We start from the raw sequence: 10,000 nt of genomic DNA, 5'->3' as shown, positions 1-10,000 counted from the left end.
CTCTCTCTCTCTCTCTCTCTCTCTCTCTCTCTCTCTCTCTCTCTCTCAAAGTCCTGCCTATCACAACATCTATTAATTTCTGCCTGTCTTTCTGTCTCCCTTTCTCCTCTTAATGTCCTCTATCACATGTTTCTCTCAATCCCTCACTCTTTCCCTCCTTCCTCAATTCAATGTTTCTGTCTGTCTCTCTTCCTCTTCTCTTCGTCTCTTTTATGCACTCTCTTCATTCTGTCTTTCTGTCTGTCTCTGTCTCTCTCTCTCTCTCTTCCCCTATGCAAGTGTTCTATCAGTCCATCACTGTCTCTCTCTATCTCTCTCTTCCCCTTGTTTGGTGTGCATAGTGTGTAGATAAGAAGTAGAGTAGGTTATCATGTGTACAATAACATCTCCCTTTTATTTGTGTTTGCCATTTATCGTTACCGTTTTCTGTTTCCCCCCCCTTAATTAACACAGTAAGTAAGTATGTGGCTGTGTTCCACTCTTAGTCACAGATCCATCCTGCATTTGTAAGCCAAGAGGGGAGAGAGAGTGGGCAGCAGTACCTCACATGAAGTACTTATATATATACTGGGGAGGAACACCATGGGGCAGGACTGGGGGGGGTAGGGTGGGGATAGAAGGATTGAGGGAAAAGGTTTTGTTCATTGGGATTGTGTGGTCTAGACTGGTATTGTGTTCAGTGGCTTAGCTGTGTGTGTAGTGGTGGTGGTGGTGTTGGTGGTGTTTGGAGTCAAGGGGAATGTTGCTAGCTTCGCTCTAACCCCTCAAGTGGTGTATTTTTAGGCCAGATTTGGTGGTGACGTGTGTTAGTGTTAGGTGATGTTTCTATTCTGCCAAGTCAGTTACTAGAGTGTGTGTGCTTGTTGGTGTTGTGGTGTGTGTGTGTGTGTGTGTGTGTGTGTGTGTGTGTGTGTGTGTGTGTGTGTGTGTGTGTGTGTGTGTGTGTGTGTGTGTGTGTGTGTGTGTGTGTGTGTGTGTGTGTCCTTGGTGTAGTGAGGGAGTGTGTGGTGTTGACAGGAATGTTTAAGAGTGTACTGACAAGTTTGTAGCGAAGATTATGATGTCACAGATGAGATACTGCAAGGGAATGGTGATGAATAACTGAGAAATGTTCAGAATGTGTTGACGAGTTTTGATTACTGGGAACGAAATGTTGAGAAGCTTGAGGGAAGTTACTATGAACCAAGCTGTGTACTTCTGAGCAACTGGCGAAGGCTTGTTGCAGCAACCCTAAGCTTGATGCCACAACTGTGTGTCTAAGCTGGGGCATGTGGCAGGGGGTGGCTGGGGAAGAGTTGACCACACTGAGGATGGTGCCAGGCCTGAGGAACTCCTAGCCCTCAGTGTGGCAGTGTGAGGCCAGCTTAAGAGTGCATTGTGCAGTGTGGTGGGTGTGTCCTTGGCTGAGTGCAGGAGTTGTAGTTGTTGTGCAAGTGTTGTGAGAGTGTACATAGCATGTTATTAGCAGTTAGAAAGGTGCAAGACTTAGGCCACTTGATAGGTACTGTTTAAGAGGATAATTAAAGTGTACTAAGTGATGTAGATTGACTTAAGTGAGTTATTGTTAGAGATGAGAGTATTTGTACTGTAAGCAAGGTGCAGACACAAGGTTGCCCACAGGAGACACACACACTGACCACAGAAAGGTTGAGCTGAGAGAGGAAGGAGACAGGCACACAATGGCTGGTGGGGAGTGAGGAAATGGTGAGAAGTGCATTGCTGAATGAGTGGCAAGTAAACAAAGCAATCTGGGGAGGACGCTGTGTGTGTGTGTGTGTGTGTGTGTGTGTGTGTGTGTGTGTGTGTGTGTGTGTGTGTGTGTGTGTGTGTGTGTGTGTGTGGGTGACCATGTGCCTACCTGACACTACACACACCCAGAACATGAAAGACAGTGAAGAAAGTCAGATACTGAAAAAAAAAGTTACAAATCTTTAAAGAAAAAAAAATCTTAGAAGCAAATACTGAGCCATCAGCCAGTAATCCTTCAGAAAACATAAGTAATGAAGCCAACAGAAAAGACATCCTGACTTACTGCCCTCCTGGTGCCTGGCTCTGCTCAGGGACTGTACTCTGAACCACTTCCATGCCGCACCTCCACTACTTTCCAAAGGCTTTAGTTGAAGTGACACGGATTTCTCGAGGTGTTTTTATGGTTCTAGCGACCGATTAACAAGATTTCTACATTATTAATAGCAGAAACATCCTTTTAAAATGCTCTAATTGAAGTGACGTGAGTTTTTCAGGATGTTTTTATGATTCTAGTGGCAAATCAACAAGATTTTTGCATCATGAACAGGAGAACCTCTCTTGAGAACCCAGCTAATCATCTCTGTGGCCTATGAAAGTAATAATGGTGAGAGAGCAGAGCGTTTCAGAGTAGGGGCTCAGGCATTACCATCACTGAGGCGGTGTGCTGGCTGGCTGGCTGTTCTGTTGCAAGCATTCACTAAAGCAGCAGACACAACACAGAGGGGCAGTACCTTTGCTTCCCTGGAGAAGGACCCTGGCATGCTGGTGTTCCTAAGGGCCTGATGGGGTCATGGCAGCCACTTCCCAGTCTAGTGTTGGTCTGTGGACATAGTGTGATGTTAGAGAGAGAGAGAGGGGCATTACTGGGCATTACTGGGGACCACACTGCAACACTTGCCAGTCACACACGCATACACACACCACATCACCAGTCACACTTAGACACACACTCGCGTCAACACAGCTGTAGGAGAGGGAGTTGTGTGTTGTGTTAAGGCAGTCAATTGAAGCGTGAATGGCCAGTTAGTGTATCGTTGCCTGTAATGTAAGGAAATAAGTAACACTACTACTGTATGTATGTAAAAATATTAATAATAAATACATACTAATTCAACTATGTAATATTAAGATGTTTGAAGGAAGGGAGGAAGGAAGGGAAACTTATTTAGTCACTCAGTAAACCAAAGGAAGGAAGGAACAAAAACAAAAGACAATAAGAGGAAGAAAATAGGAAGGAAGGAAAACAGAACAAGACAACAAGCAGAAGAAAACAAAAAGGAAAGGAAGGAAAAAGGAAAACAAGACAATAAGAAGAGAACAAAGGGAAGGAAGGAAGAAAGCAAAACAAGACAATAAGAGGAAGAAAACAAAGGGAAGGAAGGAAGCTAAACAAAAGACAATAAGAGAAAGAAAATGAAGGGAAGGAAGGAAGAAAAGGAAGGAAACAAAACAAGACAATAAGAGGAAGAAAATGGGAAGGAAGGAAAACAAAAGACAAGAGGAATAAAACAAAGGGAAGGAAGGAGTGTGTCAGGCCATCAGCACACCCTGGCCTCCCTTTAGGTATAAGCACCACAAGTCAGTCCTCAGTCCTAGCTATATACGACATGAATCGGTCCACAGTCCCATGGTAACCCTCACGGTAACTCCCATGTGCCAAATAACATGCATATACAGTCTGAACAAGTCCCATTGTGTGTGTGTGTGCGTGTGTGTGTGTGTGTAAGAGGGAGGGATGGAAGGAGAGTGGGTTCCGAGTTGTATCATCACTCTTATACGACTCAAAGCACCCAAGGATTCATTCGTTTATACTACACTTGCTCTGTGTGGTTGTCGTGTCACTTATACCAGCAGGTGTCATGTCATGCTGTCGGTCCTGGGTCACTGTGTGGCTGTCAGGAGCTGTATTAAAAAAACAGTTGCCAGCTTTCACACTCACAGCTTCCCTGCGACGAGCGACACAAACAGCAAGTATAAACGTTGGGTGCCAGAGTGCCGAGATGCTGCGACTCCTGCCCACCAGCCTTCTGCTGCTGGCACTGGCCGCAGTGTCACGCAGCCCTCCGCCACCAATGTGAGTGTGGTGTGTGCCAGCCGTCTGTAAATAACACTGCTGTATTTTAACTATAAGACTCTTTAAGAACTGTAGGAAGTGTGACGGCCAGCGAGGGTGTTGCTGTGTGCTGGCGGGATGCAGGGCAGTGCCATGGGGGCTGGGTTCAGCAAAGGCACCTTGGGGCACACGCTAGTGTCCTGGCGGTGCCTGCCTGCTGCCTCAGCAACAGCCAGCACAGCAGGGCGCCGTCCCTCAAGGAGGGGTGCCGCAGGGAGGGAAGAGGCCGTGTGATTTACTCTTATTTCTTACCAGGGAGAAAAATAAAGTTCGTGTTGACTTTTTAGGAGCAAGTGTAAACCTGTCATGTGGAGGAAGCAAGCCAAGCACGTGGGGAGGCACCGCTATCGGGAGTCCAAAAGTTTGACTGTGGCACTTTTGTAAACTGATTCTTGGAAGATAACAGACTAAAAATAGACAAACTGTTGTGTGCTGCACAGAGTCAATAATTCTTATTCCTGCCTCAAAATTCCTACTGTTATGTGTTTCTTTATTTCTCCAAACTGCCTCAGTGTGACACAAGTGTGTGCACGGGACACCATGTATTATAATCAAAATGTCAAGTAAAGTCTAGTAATTTTACCCAACATGTGTTTCTTATCCTGAGAGAGACTTGCCGGGTCATGAGGGGCGGGTCAGCAGAGGGGACGCCGGCTGTGTGCTGCCGGGGAACACTGCCACCACCACCACCACCACACTGAACACTGCCTGAAAACAACAACTTTGTCTTCACACTCATTTCTGGATACTTAAAGGGAATAACAACACTTAATAAGAGAACTTCAATATTACCTTGGCCCTCAGCAGTCTTCCCTTGCTGCCTGCCTCTCCTGCTGCTGCTGCTGCTACTGCTGCTGCTATCAAGGTAACCCACAACACACAGGAGGTGACTGGTGCATCTGTGACAAGTATGGAGGGGAGGCAAGGGACAAGCAGCTGGAGCTGACTCGTGGGTGGCACCGACCACTCTCACACTCGAAGAAATAGCCAAAGAAGCGCAAAATGTTTACAAAAAGTTGATGGTTAAAGATAAAATATTGTAGAAGTGAAAGGATTAAAGCCACACCCTCTCTCTCTCTCTCTCTCAGAATACAAAAATATTCAAGAGTTTAGTACAAAAAACATCTAAAAAAGTTGCAACTGAAAAAAATTGTATAGAAGTGAATGGATTAACAGTAATCTCTCTCTCTCTCTCTCTCTCTCTCTCTCTCTCTCTCTCTCAGCACAGGGTTGACACAAACTACCACCATCAGTTAGACAAATTTATTACCAAAAGCTTTTATTTACACTCCCTAACAAGACCTTCACTATCAGCAACTTAAGACCACAAAGCTGCTTCCCCCTCCCCCCCACACAGGGCAGGACCAGCTGAGAGTGAAGGAACAAAAGAAAGGAAAGGAGGAAGGGATAACAAGTACAAGTGAAGGAATAAATGGAAGAAAGGTAAGGAAAGTGTGAGAGTGGAAGGAAAGGATGAAGGAGGTTTGTCTTTTGAAGGAAGAGAAAGAAGGAAGGAAGGAAGAAGAGGAACCAGTATGATAAATAAGGTGCATTGTCTAAGTTGTGTGTGTGTGTGTGTGTGTGATGAAGGTTATAGATGATGGAAGTGAGAGGAAATCATTTGATGTGTGAGTGATGATGATGGTTAAAGAGAGTAAGAACAAGGAGAAAGTGAAGGGAGGTGTGGGTGCGGGTGATGATGATAGGACAGAGCAAAGATGACAGTTAAAATAAGCGATGATGGTGACTACGAAGTGATGAAATTTTGATGTCAATAACGACGACGATGGTTAAAAGAGTGAAAATGACCGTGAAAAGTGACAAGTTATGACGACGAAATGAAAAAGTGACAAGTTTAAAAGAGCCGAAGAAGGAAACGATGAAACACCCTCACCATAGTCCCCTCATCACCATCACCCTCATCACAACAACCTCAACTTAGTCAAGAAACTGAGGCCCTTTTCAAAGTAGAACTGCCTCTCTTTCTCCGACGTGAGGTTCTTGTGTGCCTGAAACTCCCTGCGGACTCTGGCATAGTAGTAGTCGGGATCTGTCAGCTCCAGGGTACGGCCATAGGTGAGGAGGGCGCGGTACAGCTGTAGGACTTGTCGGCGAGAGGGGGCGCCCATTGTCGTGGTGTGTGGTTGGGGGGGGAAGGCTTTTGGTGGTGATGGGAGGGTTTCTTTGTGGATTTGTGGGGCTGTGGTGATGATGGGAGGGCTTCTTTCTGGGTTTGTGTTGCGGCTGTGGTGGCTAGTTGGGGTGTGGTTCAGGTGCTGCCTCAGTGTGGGGTGCTTGTGGCCATGGGGTGATCCTGCCCCACGATGGATCTGTAAACAGTGAAAGGGTCCACAAAAGTACTACTACTACTACTACTACTACTACTACTACTACTACTACTACTACTGCTGCTTCCCCCACTATTAACATATACCTTCTGCTGGTGTGGTTGTCCTTCCCTAGCCTTCCTGGCACTGTGAAGACCATTGCCAATGAGACACAGGAGAGAAAAGAGGGAACACAGGTCATTTTGTCTTTTTAAGGTACATAAATATTTATGAGAGTCTGGCACAAAAATACTGTCTGAAATCTTATAGGGATTAAAGAACAGTTGCATTGCAGTGAAAGGGTTACCACCACTACCACCACCACCACCACTACAACTACTACTACTACTGCAGGTGAAGACAAAAGAATTACTACTACTTTTCTCACTACTACAACTACTACTATTACTACTATTACTTGAATATTCTATATACACATACATACATAATAACATACACATTCATCACATATACACATTCAAATTTCATACAGCCAAACCTTCAATTACTCTTCATATCTTCCTTCCATCTATCTCTCTTCCCTCTCCCTCTCTCTCATACATACACACACACACTAACAAACAAACAAACATACATACATACATACATACACACACTCATAAAATATAAATATGTACTTTTCCTTCTGCAAACCAATTCTCTTCTCTCTTCTCTCTCCCTCATTCCTTCCATCTATCTCTCTTCCCTCTCCCTCTCTCTCATTCCTTCCTTCCTTCACCTTTTCCCTCAATGCACCTCATGAATATAAAACAAAATCTATCTCCTGACAGTATTGGATTATTAAATATGTACACACAATACTGGCCTAGTGTGTGTGTGTGTGTGTGTGTGTGTGTGTGTGTGTGTGTGTGTGTGTGTGTGTGTGTGTGTGTGTGTGTGTGTGTGTGTGTGTGTGTGTGTGTGTGTGTAAGGAAGGAAGCAGGGGAGGGAAAGGAAGGAAGGAATAACTGTATAAGTGAAGGGATGGATAGAAGGGTGTAAAGGAATAAAGGAAGGAGGAAAGGTAAGGAAGATAAGCAGTGCAAGTGTAAAAGAAGAAAAGAATAAAGGAAGAAGGAAGGTTTTGAAAGAAGAGAGAGAGGGGAGGGAAGGATGGAAACAGGAAAGAGGAAGAGAAGAAAAAATAAATGAAGAAGGCAGGTTTTGAAGAAAGAGGAGGATGGAAACAGGAAAGAGGAAGAGAAGGAAAGAATAAATAAGGCAGAAGGTTCAGAAGGAAGAGAGGGAAGGCAGAGGAGGAAGGAAACAGTATATTGATGAAACCTGTGGAAACGTATTTTCAGTTTAGAGGGGAGAAGAAAGTGAATCATTTAGTGAAACAATTAGGTAACATTTTGAAACTACATTATTTTTTTTAACTGTAACACCAGTGCTTGAATTTTGATGACCATTGCACTATTACTAAGCCAAAAAGATTATTTGATATGTGGATGAATGGCTTGATATGTGGATGAATGGCAGAGGAGAAATGGGTAGAGGGATAAGTGGTAATGGGGAAGTGGATGGAACAGGGCTGGCTTGGAACAGAGAAATGGGAGTGGAGGTAAGGCAGGGCTGTGAAGGGCTGACAGGATGGTACACGTGGAGCAGTGGCCACAGCATGTCACTGTATCAAAGCCAGGACTCAAATTCAAGAGTAATGATAATTAAGTATTTGAAAGTCAGTCACTGGGTCATTACACACACAACAGAGAGCTGCCTCAGTGGTGAGTGTGTCAGTAAGCAGCTGCCATAGTGATGTGCACTTATTGCAGTACAGTTTCATGAAGGGAATGAGCCACTGAATGCACATCAGACTCAGAGAAACACAAAGACTTGTACAACACATTCAACACAAAGGTCTAGCTGAGAATGTGCTCATGTACAATGTGTATCACAGCAACAGTGATTCACACAAATATTACATTATCCTTCTTATAAATAAAAATTCATCAGGAAAACGAGGAATTGTGAAATGCGATGGTCTGTTGCTTCCCAACCACTTGTTCAGCACAGAGCAAAGCCTGACTCACCACCACACCAGCTGCTGCCATCACTGTAATGACACTTTGTACACTGCTCAACTTTCAGGGCACCTTGTTTCTGAGCCACAGTGTGTTGCCGGCCAGCAGCGTCTCTTTCCAGCGCGTGGCATTCGTGTTTAGCCTGTCTATTTTTATTGTAAAGCATCAAAACAGTAGTCAAGCCAAAGATGTTCAGACCTCACGCCAACACTTTCCTCAACGTGTGGACAATAATCGGCAAATTACTTACACAGTGCAACATTCACCTAAAGCAAAGCTCATCAACTGACTGATTTGAATCGTGAGGCAAGACCAGCATTGATGTTCACCAGGTAAATGATCACCTGACAAATTGCTACAGTTTCTAAATGTGACAGTTCTGCCAGCTGCCGCAGTACAAAGATGAAATAAAACATAAGGGCACAGTCTGACTAATTAAACTCTAAAGGACAAATGATGAATTTTTAGGAGAATAATTCCTTGAGTAAGGAGTGCTGAGCCAAAAATGTGGCCGGCTGTAAGTGTGTGTGTGTGTGTGTGTGTGTGTGTGTGTGTGTGTGTGTGTGTGTGTGTGTGTGTGTGTGTGTGTGTGTGTTGGTTGTGACAGCCTCACAGGAATTAAAAGCTCAAGGAAGGCTTGCCTTCTGGAAGGTCCATCCAATAACTGAAGTCACCACATACTACAGAGTTGGAAAGATTAGTAACAATTTAAATATTCAGAAAATTGGTCAAGGAACTCAGTGTGTTCCATAATTAACAGAATGACAAAATGCTGCTCTATGTTAGGGGGTTAGGTTAGATTAATGACCTTAGAGGGAGCAAAGCCCCCTTGTTAGGTTAGATAAAGTTTGGTTTGGCAAGAAATTTCCGTTTTCAAAATATGGAATCTCATCCTTAGACTTTTCATGAATGTCCAAATTTGGCATAATCTGGCCTCCCCGCCCTACCACCTGCCCTTGCCACCAGGTGCCCACATTTGCTCGTCCCAGGATGGGAGGTGGGGGGAGGGCAGCAATACAACAAATAAGGAGCCGCTACTGGTAAGATTTACCAACATAACAATAACAAATCACAATACGTAAGTACAAACAATAACAAATCACAATATATGCAAACAACAAAGGCAGATCGTAACAAATGCAAATGCAATAACAAAATCACTATAAATGCAAATAACAACAACAAATCATAATACATGGATATAACAATAACAAACCACAGCAAACAGGAGCAACACAACACACGCTCGACACTCACCCACACACTTTTCCCCTCATGACACCCACGCCAGCCAGCCCCCACAACTCACACCCCCACACACCACCACACACCCATACAACACCCCACACACTGTCACGCACCTGCTGAGAGATAAATAGCCGACGTAGTTCCCTTGGTCTCTCGCCTCCCGGGACTCAGCTGATCTTGAGTTTGGGTCCCGATTTCGACTCGCGCTTTCGGCTCAGGTGCTCATTTCGGCCCCGTCCACCTTATCTTGCATTTTAAAAACGTTTTTTTTTTTTTTTTAAAGACTATTTTGAAAAGGCCAGATAATTGATTCGTTAGTTTTCTTGTGTCAGGGTGATTTGCTAGCATATTTAAAGTTTGTAGGCTATATACAACAATATCTATCTATCAATTAACCAGTTAGGATTTGTTTTCTTCTAAAACTGTTTCCAAAAGCCAGATGATTTCCTTGTCATGTTTCTTTAAGTTCAGTTTAAAGTTAAGTTAAAATAGTGACTACCTAACACACCATAGAGTAAAGTATAGAAAAACTCCTAAAC

The 10,000-nt window shown here is 44.1% G+C and overlaps 2 long non-coding RNA genes across 3 annotated transcripts in view; both read right to left on the bottom strand.

The window, feature by feature from the left end:
- Positions 1–874: 874 nt before the first annotated feature.
- Positions 875–5,788, bottom strand: LOC135095113 (uncharacterized). Its single transcript, XR_010264058.1, has 2 exons — positions 4,655–5,788; positions 875–4,570 (listed from the first exon to the last, which is right to left on the bottom strand). It is a non-coding gene; the product is annotated as an uncharacterized LOC135095113 (long non-coding RNA).
- A 264-nt stretch (positions 5,789–6,052) lies between these two features.
- The window catches only part of LOC135095110 (uncharacterized), a 30,124-nt gene continuing 26,176 nt past the window's right edge, over positions 6,053–10,000 (bottom strand). For both annotated transcript variants that reach the window (XR_010264053.1, XR_010264052.1), the window contains exons 2-3: positions 9,575–9,707; positions 6,053–6,192 (exon numbers count right to left, since the gene is read on the bottom strand). This is a non-coding gene — a long non-coding RNA (uncharacterized LOC135095110). The remainder of the gene's footprint in view (positions 6,193–9,574; positions 9,708–10,000) is intronic.

The sequence above is a fragment of the Scylla paramamosain genome, chromosome 47, assembly GCF_035594125.1.
Source record: "Scylla paramamosain isolate STU-SP2022 chromosome 47, ASM3559412v1, whole genome shotgun sequence".
Classification (NCBI taxonomy): Eukaryota; Metazoa; Arthropoda; class Malacostraca; order Decapoda; family Portunidae; genus Scylla; species Scylla paramamosain.
This window is presented reverse-complemented; position numbering and strand designations above follow the sequence as displayed.